The sequence below is a fragment of the Lotus japonicus genome, chromosome 1 (assembly GCF_012489685.1).
Source record: "Lotus japonicus ecotype B-129 chromosome 1, LjGifu_v1.2".
In the NCBI taxonomy this organism is placed as follows: Eukaryota; Viridiplantae; Streptophyta; class Magnoliopsida; order Fabales; family Fabaceae; genus Lotus; species Lotus japonicus.
This window is the reverse complement of record NC_080041.1, coordinates 34,117,758-34,143,984: the sequence shown is the minus strand read 5'-3', so window position 1 is coordinate 34,143,984 and position 26,227 is coordinate 34,117,758. Positions and strand designations below refer to the sequence as shown.

The 26,227-nt window shown below is 37.0% G+C and overlaps 1 long non-coding RNA gene across 2 annotated transcripts in view; it reads right to left on the bottom strand.

The window, feature by feature from the left end:
* Positions 1-3,417: 3,417 nt before the first annotated feature.
* Positions 3,418-26,227, bottom strand: part of LOC130734494 (uncharacterized) — a 31,015-nt gene continuing 8,205 nt past the window's right edge. Inside the window, exons 7-14 of one of the 2 annotated variants that reach the window (XR_009017964.1) lie at positions 8,386-8,461; positions 7,750-7,861; positions 7,131-7,231; positions 6,834-6,960; positions 6,610-6,737; positions 6,264-6,519; positions 5,566-5,678; positions 3,418-3,757 (exon numbers count right to left, since the gene is read on the bottom strand). This is a non-coding gene — a long non-coding RNA (uncharacterized LOC130734494). The remainder of the gene's footprint in view (positions 3,758-5,565; positions 5,679-6,263; positions 6,520-6,609; positions 6,738-6,833; positions 6,961-7,130; positions 7,232-7,749; positions 7,862-8,385; positions 8,462-26,227) is intronic. The other variant, XR_009017965.1, reaches the window with a different exon arrangement.

Below are 26,227 nucleotides of genomic sequence, written 5' to 3'. Positions count from 1 at the left end.
CAGGAAAAAAAGAGGAAGACACAAGACTAGGAAACAAACATGATCGATAAAGCCCACCAAAGAAAGGTGCAGGACAAATAAACAAATAAAGCCTCCCACCGAGCCACCTTGAACCCGCAGCAACAATGGAAAAACGCAAGAAAGCAGGGGTGCCCAAGTCTAATATAACAATTCCAAGAGCTCCCATCAGACGACCAACTCAACCAATTTCTCAATTGGAGATTTCGGTGTTGATGGTTCTGGGTGGGGGTTTGGGTGGTGATGATGGTTTTGGTGGGAGAGGAAGGAGGAGGAGGAAGATGAACGGAATTTCTGGGTTTTGAAGATGGAGGAGTTTTAGAGATGAAGGTATGAATTTCTAGGTTTTGAAATAATTATGAGGGGAGAATGACTTAATTTGTTGGAATAAATTTTTGAGGGGCTGAACTAGAAGTAAAAAAATTCACATGGAACCATTTTAGATCAAAAATAAAATTTTCAAAGGCTAAAATCTTTATAGTTTTTTCAGGTACCATTTTATATTTATGTGTATAAGTTAAGGACAAAAACATATTTAACCCTAAATTAATTGATTAATAAAATATAAAATTTTTAATTAATTATCTTGAATATGATTGGTCTACCTAGATCAAGGGTTATTTAACCCAAATATTACCATGGGTCATTTAGACAACCCAAAAAAGATATTCTTTTTGTTTACAGTAAAATATTTTAGATGTTAGTTAGAGTAATAGCTCAGTTATTTTAGAAAAAACGAAAACAATTTTAAAAATATGTTTTTGATTTAGCGTTTATTATTTAGTCTTTTAATACAGTTCTTGAGTCTTGAGATACAATTCAAATAAAACTCTAATAGGGATGGGTGGCCTATAAATATCAAAAGCATTCTCATCAGAAGTGCAAATCAGAAACAACAATGCACCTCAAAAAATCAACGAGTTGCCACACTGACGTTGCCCTCTTCATGACAAAGCATTTATTCTCAAAAGAAGAATATAAACACAAGAACCTCATCTTCTCTCCATTGTCCTTCCATGCTGCTCTTAGCATCATTGTCGCTGGTTCAGACGGCTCCACACTCCACGAGCTTCTTTCCTTCCTCCGGTCCGACTCCATCGACCATGTCAACTCCTTCATGTTAGCTCATCTCAGTTGTACTCTTCGACGCTGCTGCTCCTTCACCTCGTCTGTCTTTTGTCAATGGAGCGTGGGCTGGTAAATCCCTTTCTCTTTCTCATTCCTTCAAACAGCTCGTAACCACTCATTACAAGTCCACTCTAGCTTCAGTTGATTTTCAAACCAAAGTATACTATCACTTTTTCAGTATCTTACTTTTTACAAAATTGAAAAATTCATCCTATTAGAATTTTTATGAAAAAAAATATTAATTTTGGTGTGGTTTTATAGGGTGATGAAGTGCGCCATGAAGGGAACTAGGATAGTTGCCCGTTTCCGTGCGATGCACGGACGAGCGATTTTACAATTTAATACAATTAATTCTTTAATTTATTAAGATAAACAAATTAATGGGTGTGATAGAAATAGGTGTTGGAGATGGAGGTCCAGGGTTCGAACCCTGATGATGAGCATTTGTAATTACTAACCACTAACATTTACCTATAAAAAAAATAAACAAATTAATTTATATACTAATAATTTGTAATTTTTTCAATTATATATAGTTTAAATGACCATTAAAAAAATTTGGGTTAAATAATCCATATCCTAGGTGGACCAATCACATTTAAGACAAGTGAAATATCATTTTTATATTTTATTTATTTATAATTTTATTGGTTCATTGAGATGCACGAAGATTCAATTTAACTATCTATTTTTTTTTATAAATTATTAACTTAAACTTTTTTTTCCTTTAAAAAAAATTAAATAAATAATTTACAAAAAAGATGTGAAGACAGCAGTATTCATCTTTTATTTGTAAGTAGAAAATGATAACACGTTGATAAAGAGATATTATATTGAATTTTTAATGTTCCATAATGTTCAACGCCACTTTAACAAAGTAGCTGGTTATTTAGCAGTTGCAACCCACAATTGTGACTTCGGTCTTGATATATTGCTTTGACATTGGTCATCATATACAACAGTTTTCTCCTCATTCGTCCACGTCAAAAGCCTTCTTACACTCCTCCATAATCACATATTGGATATAACTTTTCCAAAAAAGTAGTAAAATAAATATAGATAAAAATAGTGAAATAAATATTGAAAAATAAGAAATTCAACATGTAATAGTATGTTCCAATAGATGGGTACCAGACTTCAATTCTAAAGAAAATTAACTCAACAATTATCTGTAATGAAACCAAAATAGAAACAAAAACAGAAAGGAACGCACAAGGAGATGCAGTGAGCCAACAAATAATTATTCACAAACTAAACAAAAACCAAATTTAGAATTAATATGAGAAGCAACTAACATAGGCACAGGAGCATAACAAAAAGAATACACATGACAGAAAAAGCAGGGTCATGGAAACCTCAATAACAACACTGACATATAGCTAGCTCATTAGGGGAAAATAGTAGTCAACAATAAGAAACAAATATAACTCTTTCCTTAATGGTAGAGAAAACTTCAATTTAGTTGGCTGAATGCTTGAAGCAGGTGTGCCCAAATTCAAACTTGACCACTCAAGTTGGAGTGCAAGACAGTTGTCATATTCAATATCTTGAGGAAAATCTTTGGGAAAAGTTCTACTTCTAGCAATGCCAACAACAATAAAATCCTTTGGGAAAGAAAAGGATGCGGTTATGGCTCCAGTTAAAATATCAAAAAGGACATAGAAGAAGTGAAAGTGTAAAACCTTTATCAAAAAACAATACTTCCAAGGTGTTAGTCAAAGTTAGCACATGATCAAGCACAACCATACATATCAGAGCCAAAAGAATAAAGGTAAAAGACATAAAAAAGGGGAAAAACCTTCATAATGATTAAGCAAGTAGGTGTAATTTTTTTTTAAGGAAATCATGAAGCGCATGGTATATGTGGTGATGCCATGATCATTTACCCAACATGACCATAATCCCAATAAGCACCATCTAGAGCCATCTAGAGCCAAAAGTTAGCTTCCAATGAAAGAAACACTTAAGGACATAGAGATTTGGTATTTTACCACTTGAAGAAAAATCATTCTGAAATTGTGTTGGTGTCCACACAACTTGTAACCCGCACCTAATATAACTCCACCCACCACTTAAAGCGGTGTCATCATCAGAAGTTATCTTAGAAGAAGCTCATAAAGAATACATGATTAACACATAATGGTATGAACATTAAACAAATCAAGTAAATAAGTAACTAATTAACATCCATGAATATTTGAAGCTCTTTTAAGATCATGAAAAGACTTGACAGTGTTCCACAACAACCAACAGTAAGGGCCAGCTTTTATGATAAACAATTGGCAGAGTTTGTACTATCAATAAAAAAACATAAATCAATAACCATTGATACCTTAGTACGTGTTCGTTTTTAAAATTACTTACAGAAGATGAAAGCAAAATAAGGAATATAAGAAAATGAGAAAGGAACTGAGATTTCTCAGCTCCGACAAATCAATTTTCACCCATTGTTAGTATATATCAATAGAAAAACTTCATTTTGCTTACTACTATAACATTATGAGACTAACAGCCTAACATGTTAGGATGCAGGACCCATTCTCTATTGTGCTTATGCCAATTCTGTTTGCTCCTCATATAAATAAGAAAATAAAGATGACTCAGAAGGTACCTGCTGATCAATTTTCACCCATTGTTAGTATATATCAATAGAAAAAACTTCATTTTGCTTACTACTATAACATTATGAGACTAACAGCCTAACATGTTCGGATGCAGGACCCATGAAATGCGTGTCCACATGGTGTCTAATTATATAGATTTTGTCCCAACCTAAACACACATCAATTTGTCAATTCTTTGAATTGAAACAACATTAGTCCTTAATACTGCAACTAACTCAAATAGTCAGATTATAACTAAAACCACTTCAACTTCATCCTGATTTTAAAATTACAATGCATGCATGATCAAAGAGAAAATAGAAAGAATTAAATAGTAGAGATTTGCTATGGCCTTAAAAAGCATCCTAACTATGAAAGCAAGATTTGCTAGGAAATATGTAACACAAATAAAAGAAAACAGGATTGGTGCTATGACCTTGATTTTTTTTAGTTACAACCTCTATGATCAAAAAAGGAAAATAGATTGAGAAAGGCAGTAAAGACGATTACATTTTTAACTATATGCATCAACTTCTTTAATGTTAGAATTAAATAGGTATCAGACTGTTGCTAGTTTAACCTACATTCAACCTTCCAGATAGGCATCAGACTGTTTCCAAGTATCTCTACCACAACACATGCTCCTAACAGGATTAACACATCACAAGCTCAATTAGAGGATCATTAATTGGACAGGGAAATCAATCTTGGCACTGTGTTTTTTCTGTGAAATACATGTACCTCTCACACATACTTGACTTAGAAAGACAGGGCAATGTAGAGAAAACAAAAAATAAACAGGGAAACTGAATCGACTAAGAACTGGTGAGCACCCTACAGCTCCAATTTGATAAATAGATACCCTCTATCAAGCACCACAAAAAGTCTTATACACACACCAAACCTTTGTCTTCTTGCAAGAAGAGTGCATATACATTGAAAATAACTGTTTAACCACTGTCTTCATACATAAAGATAATTATTATGACACTTGGCATATATAAGATTGATTGAGAACATGATAGGAGAGTGCAGAATATCAAAATTTGGCTTATATAGAAGAAGAGGAAGGTTCATGGAAGCCAAAACAGGACCACAGCCACAACTGGCATATGCACCACAAAAGAGTCATTTACACATCAAACCACTGACATAGACACACCAAACTAATCTCATTTCGAAAATCAATGATCTGAGGTCACATTGAATCTCCGAGAAAGAACCAAAATCCATTCAATCAAACAAAGAATCAAAATGAAATTAAAACTACGAAAGAAGATAATTTAGATTTTCTTTGGGAAGTGAATCATTTAGATTCTGTGGAAATTTGAAGCTATATGTCGCTGATAATCTTACATTCCATGTCACTACATTATAATTTGATTCCATAATTGTCCAGTTAGCTAATATTAAAAGTTGTGGTGTCGAAGGTAAAATGTCTCATGCCTTCTTCAATTCAGGGAACAAAACTTTTTCATTCAAATACACACCAAAATTATGAAGGAATCAACAAGGAACTTGAAAAGAAAAGTAAATGTGGTCCATAACAGTTCCCTCCATGCATTCACCTATACTAATCCAACCATTCGTAAAAGTTAATCAATATTATATTTACAAAAATAAGGGGTTCAATATAAATCAAGCAGACACGCACTACCCAAGCACACATCACTTAACAAAATTGTGAAATCAAATCAATTCCCCAACTTAGAATAAAACAAAAACTGAAAGAAAGTGGATCCTAGCTCATCATGGGTAAACTTCATAAATTTCAAATAGAAATCAGAAAGAAGAAAAACTTTTAAAATAAAAATACCTTTAGGAAATATTCCATGCCAGAAATTTCAGTGAGCAATACAACCTCTGCATTGATTAAGACGAGATGCTAGCATCTGGTTTGGAGGAATCACCAGGACACATCTACTACAGCTGAAATAAACATTAAGAAGAAAGTTAAGGATTAAGCCAAGGCTAAACAATAAAAATCATATTATGTTAGTCCAAGTGTCAATTACTCCAGGACTAGTTAGACCGGTGAAGTTCAAATTCAGGAACTGATTTGATGGACAAAACACAACCTTTAACATGGTTTACATTTTTCATGAACTAAAATAAATGATGTTATATATATTTTAATTACTAATTTGACTAAAAACAACCCTCAAACAAACATATAACATGAAAGGTTACAAATCAAATTCACTTGTCATCAAGCATAAGTGAGGAAAAAGCAAAACAGATCCACTCAACCAAACTGTTAATTGGAGATGCCAGCAGATAATTGAAACTGGTTGCAATAATAGCAAGTTAAAATTACTACATGGATACATTACCCAATATATATTAACAAACAGCTGCAAATTCATTTTTCTCCAATATAGATGGATAAAAGGGGAAGGATAGGGAAATCTTATAGATAACACAAGAATTAGAACCAGTGAAATTAAAAACGCCTTCTAAAATAGTCTAAATCAAGAGAAAAGTTGTTAATGAATAAAAGGAAAAAGAGAATACCTCATAAAATCTAAAATAACCTGATATAAAGTTGTTTCCCACTGTCTCACTATATTGGGATTTTCCTCCCCATCTTTTTCCCTCAGGGGAGTGCACTACCTCGCACACTCTCCCTTTCTCCCTCTAATTCATTCTCTGCAAGCATAGTGACCCAACCTCCCCACACAAGTGACCATGACGCTATATAACCTCATCCTCTTTCAGCAGTTCACTGCCACAACTGTGGATGCCTTGTCCATAGTCTCATATATTTTCCCTGCAAGAATGACAGAGGAAGGAAAGTGAGAGAAAAATAATGAGAGATTCAGAATAGCTTTGCAGTGTTGGCTGGAGCTCACGTTCGTACCAGAGATCCAGGGAGATCCCTAAAAATGGGGTGAAGTAGTAAAGTGATTGGCCACCCTAAAAATGAGGTAAAGTACTAAAGTGAATGGGCTGTAGTTGTCTAGTACTGGCAGAGCCCAGAAATGAGTCCTGGGAAAAAATGGTCTCTTATAACACTTGCACTATATGCTATATAGAACATGAATAATAGGACAATTAAAATAACAACAATTTTAACAAACATACATTCGTGGCATAGGGCCCAAGGTTGATCGAGGAGGACATCCTGGACCCAAAGGAGGCGGCACCATTCCACCTACAAGCTGGGCTGATGGGACATCCACCTTGGCTGCCTTTGATGGAACATCATCCTCTGCATTAACCAAGAAATCATAAGAAGATTAAACATTTCATGTCTGGTTCAACATCTTTATCAATACTAACAATATTTGTAAGAAGCATTTATCTTAATCGAACAAAGACACTTTCTGTCATTAAAAATTTAAAACTAAGAACAGAATGTTGCAGAACACAAGGTATGACCTTCCTCTCCATAATGAGCAGCCAACTCATCTGGTGGAATTCCTTGCATCCCACATATTTCAATATATGTACTCTCTCTGCCAGGCTTTGCATTGGGCACCCTTAAGATAAAAAAAAATCTCACTAAAAATTGACAGAATGACAACAACTTAAAAACAATTTAACATCAGCAAAATAAGGCCAACTCTTACACACGAACTACATGAAACACTTAACATACAACCTTCCTCGTCATTAGAAATTCATTCAGGCATGGATCATAAGTAATCAAGAGAAGCCATATCATTCCTCTAAAGTCAAAAGTAACCAGCCACTATAACATTTACTAATTGTATGTTTGGTTTCCCTTTCACCACAATGAAAAAGGGAAAACAAAGATGCCAAGGCACAAATGGAGAAGCAAGATAATGCCACATTGAAGTCAACTTGGCTGGGTTGAGTACAATGGAAATCAAAACACACTGAATTTTCAGAATCTCAATTAGGATGTGATTATTTATCTATACATCCAAACACCTAAACAAACATGCAGAATAACATGAGGCAAACTCTTAGACACAAATCACATGAATCTCTCTCACTCCCCCAATTATTAAGATGCATAAAAGAGAAGACATACCATTACATATTTCAACATCTTCAGGAAGCTTATGATAAACAGGAGTGGTAGACCACACAAAAAAAACCTCCAGGTCGCAATACTCTATTTAGCTCCAGAAGTAATTTACCACCTGCAGTAGTAAAATAGTAACTGTTAAAGATGAAAAGGTAGTTGCATTTACATGTATTTTATGTCACTACAATTTATATGTTATCTTAAAGTTGAAATGCCTAAATGAAAAAGCCATCAATTTTTTTATCTATCTATAAGAACAACTATCCAGATTTCTTCCACTCATCAACATCTTGAATTTGTCCAACAATAGTGCATGCATCTCTATGTTCTTAGCTGGCAGTCTTTTCGCTTGCAACCTTGGCATGTGCAAAATCATTTAGGCATGCAGAAAATTGAAAGGATCAAACAGAGCAAGGATAAGTTCAAAAAACCAAAACCAAAACAAAATGCAAACCGTTATAAAGCAAGTGAGCAACTAAAGAACAAAATCAAAACCAAAACAGAATTCTTGCAGACTGGTGGAGAATGGTTCTTCCATGAAGATAAGAACAATTTAGCTTTGTTAAGGAAAGAAAAGCAAAACTAAATCAAGATAATTAACTTTTTAGACATGAAAAACTAGAGATATCAATGCAGCACCTGCTAAACTAACATTTGCAACTCTAAGTTAATGATTTGAACCCACAAAGAAGATGGTTGCTTCTTATTCTTTCTCCTGAAAACAAAATGATTCAAATCAGGTCTTCATAGTTCATAGCATGGAATTTGTTAACACCTATAGTAATGAGCATCTGTTCACTTGAATATGCACAAATAGTAAACAACTACATTTTCACAATAAGTAACAGCTCCAATCGTAGCTTCAAGTTTAAAGTGCCACTTGAAAATCTGCATTCAATAGCCTAAAGAACAAACCTAAGTGAATTAAAGCACAGGCTAGCGAGTTAAAACACAGGTTCAAATATACACGCTAAGTAAATTAAAACACAGGTTCAAATATCTCTTGGACTTGAATGATATCTTGACAACAAATAGTGACCACTTCCACTATCTCCTTCAACAATCTATTCTATTTCACCATCGCCCTTTTGGATTCTCAGATAGAATGCCAAAGAGCAACAGGGAGAATGAATAAGCAAGGACAAATATACACCTAACAAAGGGAGTATTTATAGACATCTGGAAAGGAGAACCAGCAACAATTGAAATTGAAATGAATAAAACATACATACAGGCTGGATCAAACTGGATACCAACTCCCTTGTACTAACCTGACATCTGGGGAAGCTTCATCTGACGAAGGAACAACAACTCTTTCTAATTTTCAGCCTGATCCATCTCACTATCACCTAACCCAAGCAAGAAACATAGGTCATTGTGATGCACTTTGATGAAATTCTGCATCACTCCTGATCAAAGAAAGACTCGACACGCTTCTCTTCTCCTTCAGACTACCCTTACCCCATTCAAATTCAACACGCTTCCTTCAAAATTCGACCCACTTCACTTACACACATCACCTACTATCAAACTAACCCGTGAAGCAGTGCAGAAGAGAACGTCATGACAAGAAGGGAAGACGCACCATGCACTATTCCCATACGCCATTTCCATCGTCAACGCACCAGATGACCCATGCCAGAGGAAGTAATGGGCTGAGGCTTTTCGGGTCAGCCTTTTCTCTTTGGGTCGGCCCACCTCTATACAGGATATATCAATGGCCACGATTAAATGAATGAGAGTGGGCCCACAACTGAAAGAAATGGATGGCCAGGATTGCAACTTCTCTTATGAATAATGCTTTTCAAACTCCCCATTAAGTAGATGTAGATTCATGGGTTGAAAAAGAGACTAGTAGCCTTATTGCAGAGCTTCTTCCTCCCGAGTCAGTATCCAACTTAACCACACTTATCTTGGCAAATGCACTATACTTCAAAGGTGAGTGGAAACACAAGTTTGATGCTTATATAACAAGCAGCTATGATTTCTATCTCCTTAATGGAATTGGGAGTGGTTTCATCTTAAAGGTGAGTGGAAACACAAGTTTGATGCTTATACACAGCTGTGATTTCTATCTCCTAAAATATTTTATAACAAGCACCTCAGTCAAGGCTCCCTTCATGAAGAGAAGAAAGCATGATGAGAAGGACAGGTTTGTTAGTGCTTTTGATGGTTTCAAAGTCCTTGTCTTTCTTATAAACAAGGTATGGATAAAAATCGGAAATTCTCCATGTACATTTTTCTTCCTGATGCAAAAGATGGACTACCAACTTTAATCGAAACGGCAGCTTCAGAACCTGAGTTCTTGGAAGGAAAGCTTCCTAGGAAAAAAGTGAAAGTGAATGACTTCAGAATTCCAAAATTCAATATTTCTTTTACCTTCGAAGCTTCTAAGGTGCTGAAGGAATTGGGAGTGGTTTCACCTTAATTTCTCTCAAGGTGTTGCTGATTTTGGAAAAATGGTGGAGTCTCCTTTAGATAAACTACATATTGAAAGCATGTTTCAGAAAGCTTTCATTAAGGTCACTGAAGCAGGCACCGAAGCTGCAGCTGTCACTGTGAGTCGTGCAATGAGGGGTCTAAAAAAACCCTCTGGTATAGATTTTGTAGCTGATCACCCTTTTCTCTTCTTGATCAGGGAAGATTTGACTGGAACAGTTCTATTTATTGGGCAGATGCTCAATCCTGTTGATGGAGCAGCCATTGGAAGTTAGAAACGCAAGAAATTAAAGATTAGGAGGGAATTAAGGAAACTATTGGTAGTTAGTGAAAGTTTGAGATTAAGTTTCATCGTTTTTTAATTTTTGCATTTCGTTTAGTACGATTAGGTATTTTGTCTCATTGAATTTTGTACTTAACTCTCCCATGCTACTATATATGTCGTGCCAGTTGATAAAAAATTAAGAATTAGAAGGCTTTTAGATAAATTTTAGCTGTTGTATTGTTGAAGTTTTGCTTCCACAGATGTCATCTACCTTGCACATGAATACTACACTCTCAGCTTAAGAAAAAATACACATGGGGTTTAAACTTTAAAGAATGCATGAATAGAAAAGATTTAAGAGACATGCTTGACTAGGATTAGTGCTGACAAGTGTTTGTGATGAATTGGAAATGGATTTTGTGCTGACATGTGAGATTTTGGTCAAAATGTCACAACTTAGGTGGCTGTCATGATATATCGTAGTTTATTTGGTCCAAGATTAAATTTTGTTTTTCTGCATGTGTTAATATTATTATTAATCAATTCAGGTAGAAAATTTTAGCTAAAACTTCAAATTTCATGGTTCTCATAAAAGATATGCATCTACAACCCTGCGTTGTGTGTTATTGTTAGGATGAAGCAGGATTATCTAAGCTAAAAGTATAATGAAAGCAACTATAATAAGTAATGGTAGATGAATATGCCTACAACTACAATCAAGTGTTCAGCATGCAAAGCAGTGACAGAACTGAAATGAAAGTGCTTGCAGTCTAGTTGTATCAAAAGGAAGCAGATCCTGATGGAAAAGTGAAGAAAGAAAAGGTGGCATGTGGGGTGGTTGTGCGCACAGCAATGCAAATTAGGAGCACCATGTTATTTTTTGTTGTTGTATTCTTAGATATTTTTTTATACTAAGTTTTACTGATGCGTGCTCAGAGTCTGAAAATGTTTCCAGCGATCATGGTCCCTCTAAATATATACTCAGATTATTACTGAGGGTGATATTGACAGGATTACATAGTTGAAACTCGAGTAAGCCAGACAATTTGAGATAAAGCTTTGGGTACTTTTCGTTACTTTTTGGGGATTGAGGTTGCAAACTCTCATCGGGATCATCTTTTTTATGACTCTTAAGTATATTGACACTATTCATTCACAAATTCATTCACAAGCTCATCTCTCTAATACTCGAACAGCTGACGCTGACGCATTTCTCGAGCTTAATGCTCGGTATATCTCTTTTGATGGTGTGCCTTTGCCAGACCCTACTTTGTATATGTAACACCCCAACTTTTAGGGGTCACAAATAGTAACCTGCTAAAGTAAATATGCAAAGATTTCCAAAAGGATTCATAAAATCGAGAATATATATTTTTCTTTTCGAAGTATTTTCAAAGTATGTCATGCATACTCCCAACTACAAATAGATTCACGTCCAGCCTTGAACAAGGCAAGTACCCGAAGGTAAGGACGAAAAAATACAATTTACAAAACCTAAGGAAAGCAATTTGCACCATAAATCCGATAAACTCCCTAAGATTTCCACATCGTGGAACCGCAGGAAAGCAATGCACCGGAACCTACCCGAAACTTCAAATATAAATACATAAAATAATTATGCAAGCTTTAACCAATAATGGCAAGCTCTCTATCCCAAGGCTCTAGCCTTACATGCCGACTCTACTCTTCGAGTCTTCCACTGTTCTTCAAGTTCTCATCTCCTACTCGTACATAGGTTGAGCTTCATCGAAGATTCTCCATCGCCTAATAGCGTTAAGCGCCCAAACAACAAGTAGCAAAACAGAAAGGGATAACTCCATAAAATCACTTCACATAAAAGAGAGAGCATATTATTCTAATTCAATACATGCCCTGGTAAGTAAGCTACCAATTTAATTCAAGATAGAAAACAACATATATCCAACTACATGAAATCAAATCAGATATCAACAAAATCAACAATATAGATTCAAATCCGATATCAACAAAATCAACAACATAGATTCAAAGTAGATATCAACAATATTAGCAACCTAGAATTAAATCAGAAATCAACAATATAGATTCAAATCAGATATCAACAAAATCAACAACATAGATTCAAAGCAGATATCAACAAAATTAACAATATAGAATCAAATTAGATATCGACAAAATCAACAATATAGATTCAAGCATTCCGAAGAATGTGATAGCGAGTGGTCGTTTCTAACGAGGAAGAAAATGGAGCCAACATGAGGGCGAGTCTAGACCATCTTCCAGAGGTTCGCGAGACCGCTCACTTAAGAGAGGCTGTGGTGAAACAACGAGCAACCAGAAAATACAATACCAAGGTAGTCCCGCGGAAAATTGAGGAGGGGGATTTGGTTCTGCGAAGAAAGACAAGGTCAATTGATGACAACAAGCTGACACCGAATTGGGAAGGACCTTTTAGAATTCTGTGAAAGGTTGGCAAAGGAGCTTATCACTTGGAAACTTTGGAGGGGCGGCCATCCCAGATTCGTGGAATGCAGCCAACCTTCGGTTTTACTACAGCAGAGTTCCAACAAGAAATAATGACGGGACCTTAACAAGCGGCGTACTCTTTTTCCTTCCCGCCAAGGAAGTTTTTTAACGAGGCACCCAATTTTGTTTTCCCATTATGTCCCAACAATGACTTTGTAATTGAATTTATGTTTAAGTTCAGAAGTTACACAGAAATATGATTCTGCAATTTAACATCTCCAAAACGCGCGTAGTTCTCGCTGGCTACATGTAGGATAGAGAACATGTTGCAATGCTGTAAGAATGGTTGGATAGAGGCCACACGGTTCAGCGAGCTAAGAGTCGCTTTGTGTGACTTGGTTGATCACACCTCCAAACCTGGGTTGGTCTCGCCGACTACACGTTGGATAGAGACCACACGGTTCAACGAGCTAGGAGCCTCTCCGTGTGACTTAGTTGATCACACCTCCAAACCTGGGCCGGTCTCGTTGACTACACGTTGGATAGAGGTCGCACGGTTTAGCGCGTTAAGAACCGCTGAGTGACTTTGGTCAACTCTCTTTAGCACGAGCAAAGTGACTTTTTAAAAAATGGTTAAAAGTCGTTAAACAGGAAACATTGGCTAAGAGTCGTAACAAGGTATTCAAGACGTTTGCATCCCCAAATGTTGTTTTCCGTTTTGATGTCATTTCTTTTCACAAACCTTTGTCATAGTTGTTTCTTTAAGATTGTAAATTTTTAGTTATTTTAATTTCGAAAAAACTCATGTGAAGTTTGTTAAAAATGAGTTTCGAGTCCTACAAATCTCAATAAGAATATATGGTCTTTTTCTTCAAGACAATAAAAGTAGTTTTCTAAGAATCAAAATGCATTTCAAACATAAAATCCAGCCAAATGTATTGAAACCATAGCAATATCGGGATGCAAAGGAAAGGGAAAAGGAATAGAAATTGTCATATTACAACACAATAAAGTCAAATGGACTATTCAACGGGCTCATCTCCAATCGCCTCTTGAACCACCGACGTCTGCTCTCCAATATCAGGTTGAGTGGGCACGCCGGAGTCATGTGCATCCACAGGAGGCGAGGCGGGACCATCAACCGCGACCTCTTCATTTACTTCGACAGGAGCCTGCACTTCAAGGTTGGCTTCAACAGGATCAGCATTGATTGGAGGGTCCTCCACCACAGCTTGAACCTCATTCACTACTAGAAAATGCTCAAATTGCGACAGAATTTTGCGACGGAAAATATTACCATCCCAAAATAACTAGTTTGTGATAGATTTAGCGACATTTTCTCGTCACAAAGATTTTACAAAACATTAATTAAACATTTCGGGACAAAATTTCACTTTTGTCACAAGTCAGGGACAAAATTATTTAAAACGTCGCAAAGGTGCGGCGAATAATAAAATTCCGTCTCAATTAAAAGATTTATTTTGAAGGGAAGCATGACGCCAACTTTGGGGACGCAATAATTTCAATATTCCGCCCCAATTTGTGACGAAGTTAGCAATAATATTCGGTCACCAATGATATTTAAAAATATAATTTTTTCCTTATGACAGAGTTTGTAATCGGTCACAATAAAGTGACGAAGTTATATAAAATGTCCCTATATTGGGACAACATTTATTTAGTTTTGGGAGGAAATCAGTGCGTCAACATTGGAGATGCAATAATTTAATTATTCTGTCCCAATTTGTGACGGGGTTAGCAATAATTTGTCGTCGCAAAAGTTTATGTAAAAATATTATCTTTTTTTGGGACGATGTTTGTATTATGTCACAATTTAGTGACGAAGTTGTATAATCCGTCCCAATATGGGGACAACTTTTATATTCCGTCCCAATTTGAATAATTAGTCTTGGGGGAAAATTAAGGCGCCAACATTAGGGACACAATAATTTAATTATTCTGTCCCAATTTGTGACAGAGTTAGCAATAATGTTCCGTCAAAAATGTATATAAAAATATAATCTTTTGTGGGGACGGAGTTTGTACTCCGTCACAATTTAGTGACTAAATTACATAAACCGTCGCAATATGGGGACGACATTTATATTCTGTCCCAATTTGAATATTTAGTTTTGTGGGGAAATTAAGGCGCCAACATTAGGGACACAATAATTACATTATTACGTCCCAATTTGTGACAGAGTTAGGAATAATTTGTCGTCGCAAAATATTATTTAAAAATATTATCTCTTTTTGGGACGGAGTTTGTATTCTGTCACAATTTAGTAACAAAGTTATATAATCCTTCACAATATGGGGACAACTTTTATATTCCGTCCCAATTTGAATATTTAGTTTTGGGGAAATTAAGGCACCAACTTTATAATACATTGTTCATTTTGATACGACCCTATATGGGTTACTTTGCTTAACTCGTTGGTTGTGGTCACGCTAACTAATATTTTTTACATATTAAAATTTTTAATTAAAAGTGCAAAGAGAATATATTTTGAATATTTTTATTTGATGATATAAATATATTTTTTTTTAATATTTTACAATTTTGAATAACTAATAAATATTTATTTTTATTTTTACTTTATTTTTCATTTTTATTGTCAGCTTCTTCCTCAGAATCTTCAGAGTCTGAGTCAGCATCCGATCCGACCAAGTCGTCGTTGACAATTTGCTTATAGGGGCCCAAATTTTTCAAATCGAAATCAGGGTCAAGGAAACGAATTTGGCGTTTCGCATGCTTGAAGCCCTCCTCATACTTCAGTATGACCTTTTCTATCAAAAAGTGGATGCTATGATTGGATTTGGCGAGGAGCCCTTGGAGGTTCCCAATCTATGCCTGATGTCGAAATTTGATCGTGGCGAGTTCATCGTCCTTGTCTTGTAACCTTTTCTCTAAGGCGGTTTGACTGGCTTCCAGATCATTCTGTAGTTTGGACACTTGTTTTTCCAACTTATCCTGGTTTTCGTCAACAATCTTTTTAGCCCTCTTCACAGCGGCTAGATCTGTGCAGGACTTTTCAAGTAGCAGCTTCAGGTGGGACACATCAGACTCCAGTCGTTCCCGCCCAGCGTCATGCACTTTGTATACTTGCTCCAACGAAGTGGAGAGAGTAGCAACTTTGAGGCCATAATTGGCAATGGCCTCACATATCTCGCCCATTCCCAAGCGGCGGACAACGGGAGTCTGCAGGTCTAGTGACACCTTCTCTGCAACGAATTGGCGGCAGTTCAGTCGAGAATCCCACGGTGAAGCTGCGTGCTCGAGGGTTAAATCTTCAAAGTCTCTCAACAAGCTCCTCCACTGGTCATTCAACGACAGAACTGGAGCAAGTTTGGACGACCCGCCAGGAGTTTCCGTTTCTTCGACCCCGACCGTTTTCTTCGCCGACCCATCGAGAAATTTCTTCAGCGGTGGGGCGTGAATCTCTACAGAGGCGCCTATTTTACTTTTTCCCTTCTCAGCATCAGATGAAGGGATCTTCACAGCGACATTAGTTTTGGTCTTTTTCTCCGCCTTTGTTTTTCTCTTGGCACCAGCTTCGGATTGCTTCCACAGTCTTTGCTCCTTTTCAAGGGCACGCTGGCGTTTGCGGAAAGCTGCCATCCCGTCAAGCGTTAAGTTGGCTTCCTCCACTGCATGTGAAACAACAAAAAGTTAGACAAAGACAGAGTTAAAAGGGAAGAACTGAACTAAACAAGAGAAAAAGGAAATAAAGAACGCGACACTCGCCACTGCACAAGTACTAGTCCAACTTATTTTTTGCAGCAACCTTGATAGTTTAGGCGCAGGGAAGAGTAGGGATGCTTCCAAGAAATTCAAAAGCATGAACTTGATCCGAAGTTAACATCTCATCAACTATCTTGATTGAAGCCTGGAGCGAGTCGGTCCAATACAGTGGAAACTTGTACGAACAATCAGCGTATGTAGTCAGTTGGGCAAAGTCGGGATTGTCAAATACTTTAAACCAGCGTCCATGGAAGGCTTTGTGATAGTTGTTTTCGAAGGCGTAGAAGCGGGCATAATTGTTATATGCGGTGAAGGAAATGAGGTTGGCGGCAACTGAGGCAACGCCTTTCACCCAGTAGAAGGCAAAGAGCAAGACATAAGAAGGTGTGATCCCCAAGTGGTTGCACAGTATCTTGAAGCAACGGAGGAAACCCCAGCTATTTGGGTGCAGTTGTCTTGGGGCGACATTCACAACGCTAAGGGTCTCGCAAACAAAATTGGAAAAGGGAGTTTGAAACCAAGGTCCACAAAAAGTGTGTCATACATATAGAAATTATGAGATCTGGCCATGCCAGTGGGCTTGTGAGTGGTGATGACTTCTTTTGGATCGGGCACGCCAAGCAGAAGAAGATGATCGTAACCGTCGCAACAGAGACCGCCACAGGCACTTACAATCGCCTCGACATCTTCGATAGACATATAGATGGATGGGGTCCAGAAATCTTTGTTGAGTTGCCACAATGGATCAAGAGGTTTTGGTAGCGAGATGTCAAGCAGTTGAGACCTCGCCACCGGAGATAAGGGTTTTAGGGATAGAGGCGAGACGTCGGGATCAGAATCTGACTCGTCATCAGGAGCAGACGAAACGATAGAGGCCTCAGACACAACAGCGGTGGCATGGTGGTACACTGCAGGGGTAGTGTTGTCGGAATCTGGAAAAAGGGGGGAAAGTCATAACGCGGTGGTCGTAGAAGAAACAATGTCACCAAAGGAAAAAGAAAAAACTAAGAGCATTCACAGTGGCTATTTAGAATGTCGACGACAGAAGAACCGAGGGGGAAAGAACCAGGATAATCACACAAGAGGGGAAGAAAAAGATAAACAAAAGGAAGAGGCACTTACCAGAGATAGTGATGGAGCAGGGCGAGGGTTGCCCTGTGTGGAAGAGCCACCGGAAACATGAACGGAGTTTGGGGCCGGTGAGTTCCCAGCGAGTGCGTCGTCGGCGCTGAAGTCGTTGGAGGCCATGTGAGCAGTGTTGTAAGAGGTGAAGTTTCTGTGAGATGAAGGGAGAAATGGAGGAGAAAAAATTTGAAATTTGGGGGAAAGTTTTGAACCTGGTTCAAAGGCTCTTATTTATAGGGAAAGAGGGCACAGAAGGCAGCGGACGCGCCGATTCACGCGTTGATCCAATTGGCCCTCGAAACGGTGCGTTAAAGGCTTATCACATAATGGAGGGGCATAATGATTGCTTGGGGAGTGGAGTTAATACTGATCAACCACATTACCCACGTATCTCGAGAAAACATTGAAACTTCTCGAAGAGAGTGAGATCTTTGATCTCCTTCAACGAGTGTAAAGTTGTTAGTTGATGTGACATGTCGAAGGTGATAAGACATGATTTGATTTTCAAAAAAGAGCAGTTGTTGACAGCTGTGAAGCGCAAACAGCATTTCGGGCATGGATAAAAGATCTGAAGGGGAAATCGCTAACGTCTTTTTGAGGTCTCGACAACTAGTGGACATGAGGACACACCCTGTGAAGCGCAAACGACATTTCGGGCATGGATGAAAGATCTGAAGGGGAAATCGCTAACGTCTTTTTGAGGTCTCGACAACTAGTGGACATGTGGACACGCTAGGGGCGTGACTATAGCAAAGACAAAGATGCACTTCACCCTTCCTACAAAGGGTTTGAGCATCTTGCGGGCATGTGGGCACGTCATCAGGAGGTGTCCAGGAGCGAGACTGCTACAATAACAAAGATGCACTTCACCCTTCCTGCAAAAGGTTTGGCATCTTGTGGGCATGTGGACAGGTCCCTCCAAGTGAGGAATTGGCGTGACCTTAAGGTTAGGACTGCATGGATTTGGCGAGTATACGGAAGCCATACAAATATCCAGATAGGCTTAGTTAGGCATATGGGTTAGTATTAAGGCCCAATAGACTATGGACGAGGCCCAAATGTAATAGACTATAGTAAATGTAATAGCCCCACTGTAAAAGGCTAAGATTCATTGAATAAACATGTTCTCATTTCTTCATACATTTATTGTGTCTGAGACTCGGAACCCTAGGACCATAAACCCTCGGTCTGAGTGGCTCTTGGCCGTGTAAGAACACAACCGAACCAAATTCAATTGTGAATTTGACAAATGTCATCTAAAGCAAAAAGAAGATAAGGTTGTGGAACTCCTTCTTCAAAATAGCCTTCAGCCCTTTATCACGACGTAGCAATATGATTCTACTAAGGCATCTGATTCTACTAAGATGTGAGTAAATTTCATGTTCAAAGCGAGCAGGTTCAAACCCATTTTAATACCCAAAGCCTCCACCAATGTCACCCCATGGATTTAGAACAGCCTCTGATACTATATTAGAATTAGGGAGGACTAACTCAATCCAAAAGCTAGCTCAAGAGTTGAAGGTTGCTCTATCTATTATAAGTATTTAGTTGACCACATCTTTAGCCAATGTGATACTTCTAACAGGTTTTCACCAAATAAGAAAGATTCAATTAGAAAATACTCTCTCCGTCCCTTATTATAAGACATTAAGACCCTTTACTGAGAGATCAAAAATGGTCTTATAAAAAAGGAGGGAGGAAGTATCATTTTATTTTAATCAAAAGCTTTTATTTTTAATTAAAAAACTCATTTCACTTTTTGTCACTCATCTATGGTGATTGTGTGAATCCTCGATTTTCAAAACGAATTATTTAGATTAGATGTATGTGACGTTAGCAATGGTGATGTTAGCAATTTTGATCATTCAATGTTCCATCTAAATTGTGACGCAAGTAGGTGATGTAAATTTCAATATATAAGCCTAGAACCGCAACAAAGTATCCACATAAATAAATATCTTACAAAATGAATCTATGTTACAAATAATAAAATAAATCCCAAAAAAATTCCTAACCTCTTCTTCCATTCTCAACCCCACCATAAGCATAAGTATAAACTCTTGAAAAAAAAAGGGCACTGTTAATTTGAAGATAAAGGATCCATTGACTCCAACTTACACCAAATCATGGCCCTTGACATTATTATAAATTAAAAGCTAAGATTAATACAAACCGTTGGATTCATCTTCCATTTGAATAGCTGATAGTATTGTTATTAATTGACTACTTGATCGATAGTATTGATATGTGCATATGGTTGATTTTGTGGATACATACGATTCTCTTTCAATTTGTTTCCTTTCACTAATTATAGAAGATATAACTTGGTGGTCGCCTCCTATTGTTACGTTTCTCATTCACTTTCCTTTCTTAATGTGTGTTGATTTTTTTTCTTTGAAAGGTCATTTTAAGTTGAATTTCAAACCTAATCAAAATGAAAGAGGTAATTTGAAATAGAAATTAAAGAAACCTAATGGACTGATGCAAGATGACATTCAAAGGCATGCCGCAATTTTCAAAAATATAATCTTTTCTTACCTAGAATGTAGTTTTACTCTCAGATTTTTTTTTCTTATATAGAATAATGCTCTTCTAATTATTTAGTTTTCATCATCTTCCTTGCAGGGAACTTATACTGAAGATCTATATTAATGTTGTTCACTTTGCTATTAATAGCTAATTCGAGTTTATGGTTATTGGTACTATAATAAGGTAACATTTTTTATGTTTTTCATGTGGTCGGACAGATAGCAGTGGTTTCCTTGAGTGTAGCACTCTCTAGAGTACGATCAAAGAGGGGTCTTAAAATTTGTAAACTCTTTTCTTTCTATTCTTCACGGTCAGTTGTACGTAGCACTCACTATATATGATCCAAGAAACATACAGACTTCTACCTTGATGTAGTGTATACGGAAGTTTTTGGTAATGTTTGTTGTATTTTTTTGTGCATAGGAAAATTAACGTTGTATTGAATGAACATGTACTTACTTATTCTTTTTTACTAAGTACATTAGCCAGCCTACGTATTGAAATTTTTTACTATTAAACAACATAACTAACATGTAAGATACATATTATTGCCCGTCAAAAAAATATATACATATTATCTTTTTTTTCCAACAACAAAAAAAAGATATATACTATCACAATTTAAATGAATTTAACTTAAGTCATTCATATATTAAAAAAATGAACAATCTAAAATCTCTGTGCAACGCACGGGTCATTACACTAGTTTCAATATATAAGCCTAGCACCGCAACAAAGTATCCACATAAATAAATATCTTACAAAAATAATCTATGTTACAAATCTATCTATAATCTATCTATCTATAATATATCTATATCTATCTATCTATCTATATCTATATCTATCTATCTATCTATCTATCTATCTATATCTATAATCTATAATCAATATAAAAACAAAGTTTTGGCAGCTGGGAGGGTAAAATGGTAATTCTATATATCATTGCACATGGTTGGAATTTTTTGTATGGTTATATTTGTAAATTTCTCAATAATTTTAAACCAAGTCAATCTTGACCGTTGCTTTGTTTTAATCAGAACCGTTAAGCATGCTCCACTCTCCCTCAGTGTTTTAGTTTGTAACTGTGACTGTCGCTTAAAATTCTTTGGGTTCCGTAGGTTACTCCACTCTACTGTGAAGCATAAATTTGTGGCCTCTTCCTCTTCCACCTTCACCAGTTACACCTTCTCATCTATCTCTTTGGATGCAACAATCTCCCTAAACGGCCACTAAACCCAATTTAACACTCCTTACTTCTTAAGACAAGCATGCAATGTTTCTTCTTCTTCCTCTTCCACCTACATTCAAGTTCGACCTCATCACTCACCTCTTCAGCTTCAATTATCCCCCTATCAATTCTCTTTAACAAGCTTCCTCACATGGACACTCTGGAATCAAAGTAAGCATGCAAGTTAGAAACACGATTTCCACCGGCCCTCGACAACACCAAATCACGCTAATGGAAATGGTTATGATTTTGGCTCCAATTTGGTATTCTGTCCATTGTTAAATCCGACCTGATTAAATCTACACTCTGATTTGTTTGCTTTATCTATTTATTTTGCAAATGTGAGTATGAGCTGTTTGATGAATTGACCGGTTTAATCAGGTCGGTTGCCTCACTCCACTCCAATGTTTGGCTTATGTGACTAGCATTTTTTACCATCTCTTTGATACTATTTTGTATGATTATGAATCATCTGGAGGAGAGGAGAAACATTGGATGGCATAGAGATGATAACACACCCTACCTCAAGCAACACCATTTTTCAGTGAGTGTTACTCAACCCTTTTTTACATATTGATATCTTGTTATAATTTTCACTCTTGCTGACATACAACTTTTGCCTTCATTTGCATTGTCATCTATTTTTTTTTTTTTCCTGATTAAGGGAATTGTTGACATATTGGATGAGGTAGCTTTAGTTGAGTATGATCTGTGATAATTCACTGTTTTTGTCACTCTTTTCTATATTTCTCTTCTTTATTTTGTTTTTGTTATCTGACTTTCTATCTCTGCCATGTCGTTTCTATCTAAAACAAGGCCAAAGCTCTCAATCCCATTTCTAAGAGATAGCTGGCCAGTTTTCTTGAAGACGGAGGCAAAGATGGTGTGGAAGGTGACTGCTCAAGATGAGTTTCGGCCACGATTTCAAGGGCGCAGGCCATAGAAACTAAACCTGAATCAGAGAGAACATCACGGCGTCGAATATTGTACAATACCTAAAACTATTGAATAAATTAGTTTTATGGCCTTCAGAACCTTTTTTATGGTTTTGGTTTTCCACTTTTTGGCATCTTCATTCCCTTATTAACTCCAATTTCTTTTCTCTTATAGTGTGTACTATGTAGCGTCATTGTTCTCTCTCACGAAGGTATAAATCATCCATTTTTTATTTTATTTCACTTTTTTTTGCAGTTTTATTTTCTCTTTCAAATTTCGCCCCATTCCATACCATTTTAAAATTTTCACAATTTTGTACTGAGCCACAATTTGTTTCTTTCTAATTCATGAACTTATCTTTTCGTAATTGAAGTCAAGTATTAATATATTGTTTATTGCTCAAAAATATTTTTTTTCATTATTTTTACATCACACTTGCATGATAACACTCCTATGACTTTAGATGTGTTCTTTCTGTCATCACTTCCAATAACTTAGGAGCATGTTGTTTTTGCCTTGGAGAATCAAAGCAAAAGTAGCCTGATATTTTTTAACAGCAGACTTGAAAGATTTTCGTGATGGATGAGTCTCAGGATTGTTCATATTTGTGTCATAGCATGTACTATCTTGGAGGTAAGCATTATGTTTCTCTTGGCTAGACCGATGCAAATTTTGGCTGTGTTATTTCTTCATTTGCAGATGCCAAAGCTATTTGAGGAGCGGGTCATTTCTTCTAGCTAAAATTTTAAAAGCTTTTTATTTCATGTGTGATTTCCTCTTTAGACACTTCTCTCTCTGACTTTAGATGTATTCTTTTTGTCATCACTTCCAATAACTTTTGAGGTAGTTATTCTTCTGCCATGCAGAATCAATGCAAATGCAACCACACATTTTTTGACATCAGACTTGAAAGATTACAGTGTTGGATGGGTCTTAGGATTGTTCCTCTTTGTGTCATAGCAGGTACTATCTTGGTGGTTAACATTCTGTTTTCTTTGGCTATACTGATGCAAATTGGGGCTTGGTTTTGGCTAGAGATCAATCTGGTGTTGTTTTTGTGGAGCATATCTTAGATGCTCTTATACAACCGTTGCTCATCACATCTAATTCCTTGGATGAGGCAATTGATGTGACAATTACTAATCATCATAAGGCAAATTTGGTGGCAATTACTGATGTTAATAAGAAAAATTCAAATGAAGGCGGCGACTTGAATGTGTCATTAAATAAGGAAATGGAGATTATGGTTGGCCATACGATTCAAGATTGCAGGCCTTTTGCAAAAGAGATCCGGTACAGGTTGCTGGGGGATGGTGTTAGGGGGAAGAAAAAAATATACATTGCTTCCAATTAAATATACATTGCTATAAAAATCAACATGAAGTTGATTATAAAGATGTGTTTCCACCATTTCACCGTATGAAGACAATTTGTCTTATTAATTTCTTTGACGGCTCAAATGAAAGTGGAGTGTTTCCAAAATTCATGTAAAATTAGCATTTACATAGGAAGATGTCGTATTGAGCACCGATTGGCTTTACAACCAAATAACAAGAAGAAAATGTCTTCAAATTGAACAAGACATTGTATGGTCTAAAACATGAATAAAATACTTTTTGACTTCTCTGAAAGGTTTTGAACTATCGTGTATTCATTTTGATAAAATGAAAAGTCATGATACTGAATTTCACTAAGCATTTAGTTCCTTAGATATTAAGGAATTCGTTCTTTTAGTGCCACCTCGTCCCTGTTCTGTTTCTTTGATGTTATACTTTTGCTGGGTTTTGCATTCCCAGCTTATTTATATATCGCCTGTTTTCTTCCAAAAACAAAATTTAAAATTTTATCCTCACTAAGCACTTAAATGCTATAGTGGATCAAATGATGAATGATAGGCTAAGACCCCCCTAAATATATAAATATAAGACTATCCTTCCGTATATCCTGTGTGCCAAAGTGATAGAGTTCATGATCAATTCTCCTCTTTCAGCTTTTTTTTTATGGGACTCTTTCACCTTAATAAAGAGTACTGAGATCGATAAAATGAGTAACTTTTCCTTTGGTCATTCCTCTTCATGATGCTTCCCATTAAGCTGTTTAGTGGTCTACAACATACCCAATATTGATGTATCTTATAAAATGGTCCAACACTAATTTCACTGTTGAAGCACTGATTTGAGGTTAAGAATGGTGGATTGAACACTCCAGCATGCTCTATCTACTTTAAATCATGGCCCTAAAAATTGGACATATTTGAACGTCGAGGATAAGACTGAGAATATGAATATGTCACACCGTTTATAGAGGGTTATGACTTAGGCTACATCAAGTTAGAGTAAACCACAGTAATAAACAAACAAGGTTTCGGCTTTTAAAAAACTTATTTAGTTAAAAAAAGTCACGCTTACGCACATTTTTTTGAACGAAACCGTTGAGGATTGGCGTTAGCAGTCATTTTTTCCCTTTATTTCTACGTTACAGTTTAATTCTCTTCTTCAATATATATGTATTGAGGTTTTTATCTTTTGTGCGTTATGTCTGATGCTGAATATATATACTTCTGTTTTTTTATTTGACTTTGTTTTTTGCCTATTAGGATGCTCTTCTTTACTCTACTGTTTCCAATTCCTCTTTTACTTTTACTATAAAAATACAAACATAGATAATCATAAAATACGTTCCTTTTTTTTTTGAAAAGAGAATAATATATATATATATATATATATATATATATATAATGTTGAGAAACAACCCCTCTCAACATGGGTAAAATAATCTAACTAGCAAAAGCTAGCAAGCAAGCAAAGGTGCTTTAAACCCCTAAAGTCATAGAATAAACCCCACTAGAAAAGACCAATAAAGTCGAAAAACAGCAACAAGTCAAATGAAGCTGTTCGACACCTACAACAACGAGATTCATCCTAGACGATCAAAACAAACGAACTAGAAGCAAAATAATCAACCAACACCCACGCCACCAAGGTTTCAAGTCAAGGTCCAAAGCCGCGCTTAAAAATCACTTGGAATAAAACATAAACACAGCCAGAGCTCCTTCCATAACAAAATGTCTCGAAAGGCAGGCTGATCGACATACCAATATAGCAAAAATCCAAGGCATCTTCAAGCAAGAAAAAACGCAAACAACCATCACTGCACAAAGAAAGCCACACTCTTCAAGCCAACCAGCCACAAAACAATCACCCACAACCCCTCGAACACCACTCCTGCCACGCTGATGGAGACTGAGCCCAACGGTAACCCACAGGCCAAAAACCACGAGGAAACCCCATGGCGGCGCGCCAAAAGCACCGAAACAGATCTGAAAACCCACAGGGCCGCAAACCAACAACCTCAGATCTGTCGGGAACGAGGTGGGTCACCGAAGAGACAAAAGGCACCGACGACGGGAACTGGAGGGGCGAGAACACACGAGGACGAGGAGAAGCCGAACAGGAAAAGGAGACGCCGCCGGAACAAACCCAGAACTGGCCTCAACAGGCAATCACATATCCGCGGCCGAGGAACGGCGAGGTTCCGGCGGAGGCAAAGTGAGCTCCAAAGAGACGGCTCTAGAACTCCAAACCGAGCAGGGCCCTACGCCACCACACAACGCCGCAAGAATACCGAAACCCATCAACGAAGGGATCGCCGAACTGAGATAGGAAGGCAAGGATCTGGGCAGATCTGGCCCAATAGGCAAGTACAGATCTGCCAAACAACTCACCGGCGACGACCACGAAAGCAAGGCGAGGCGGCGGCGGGGCAA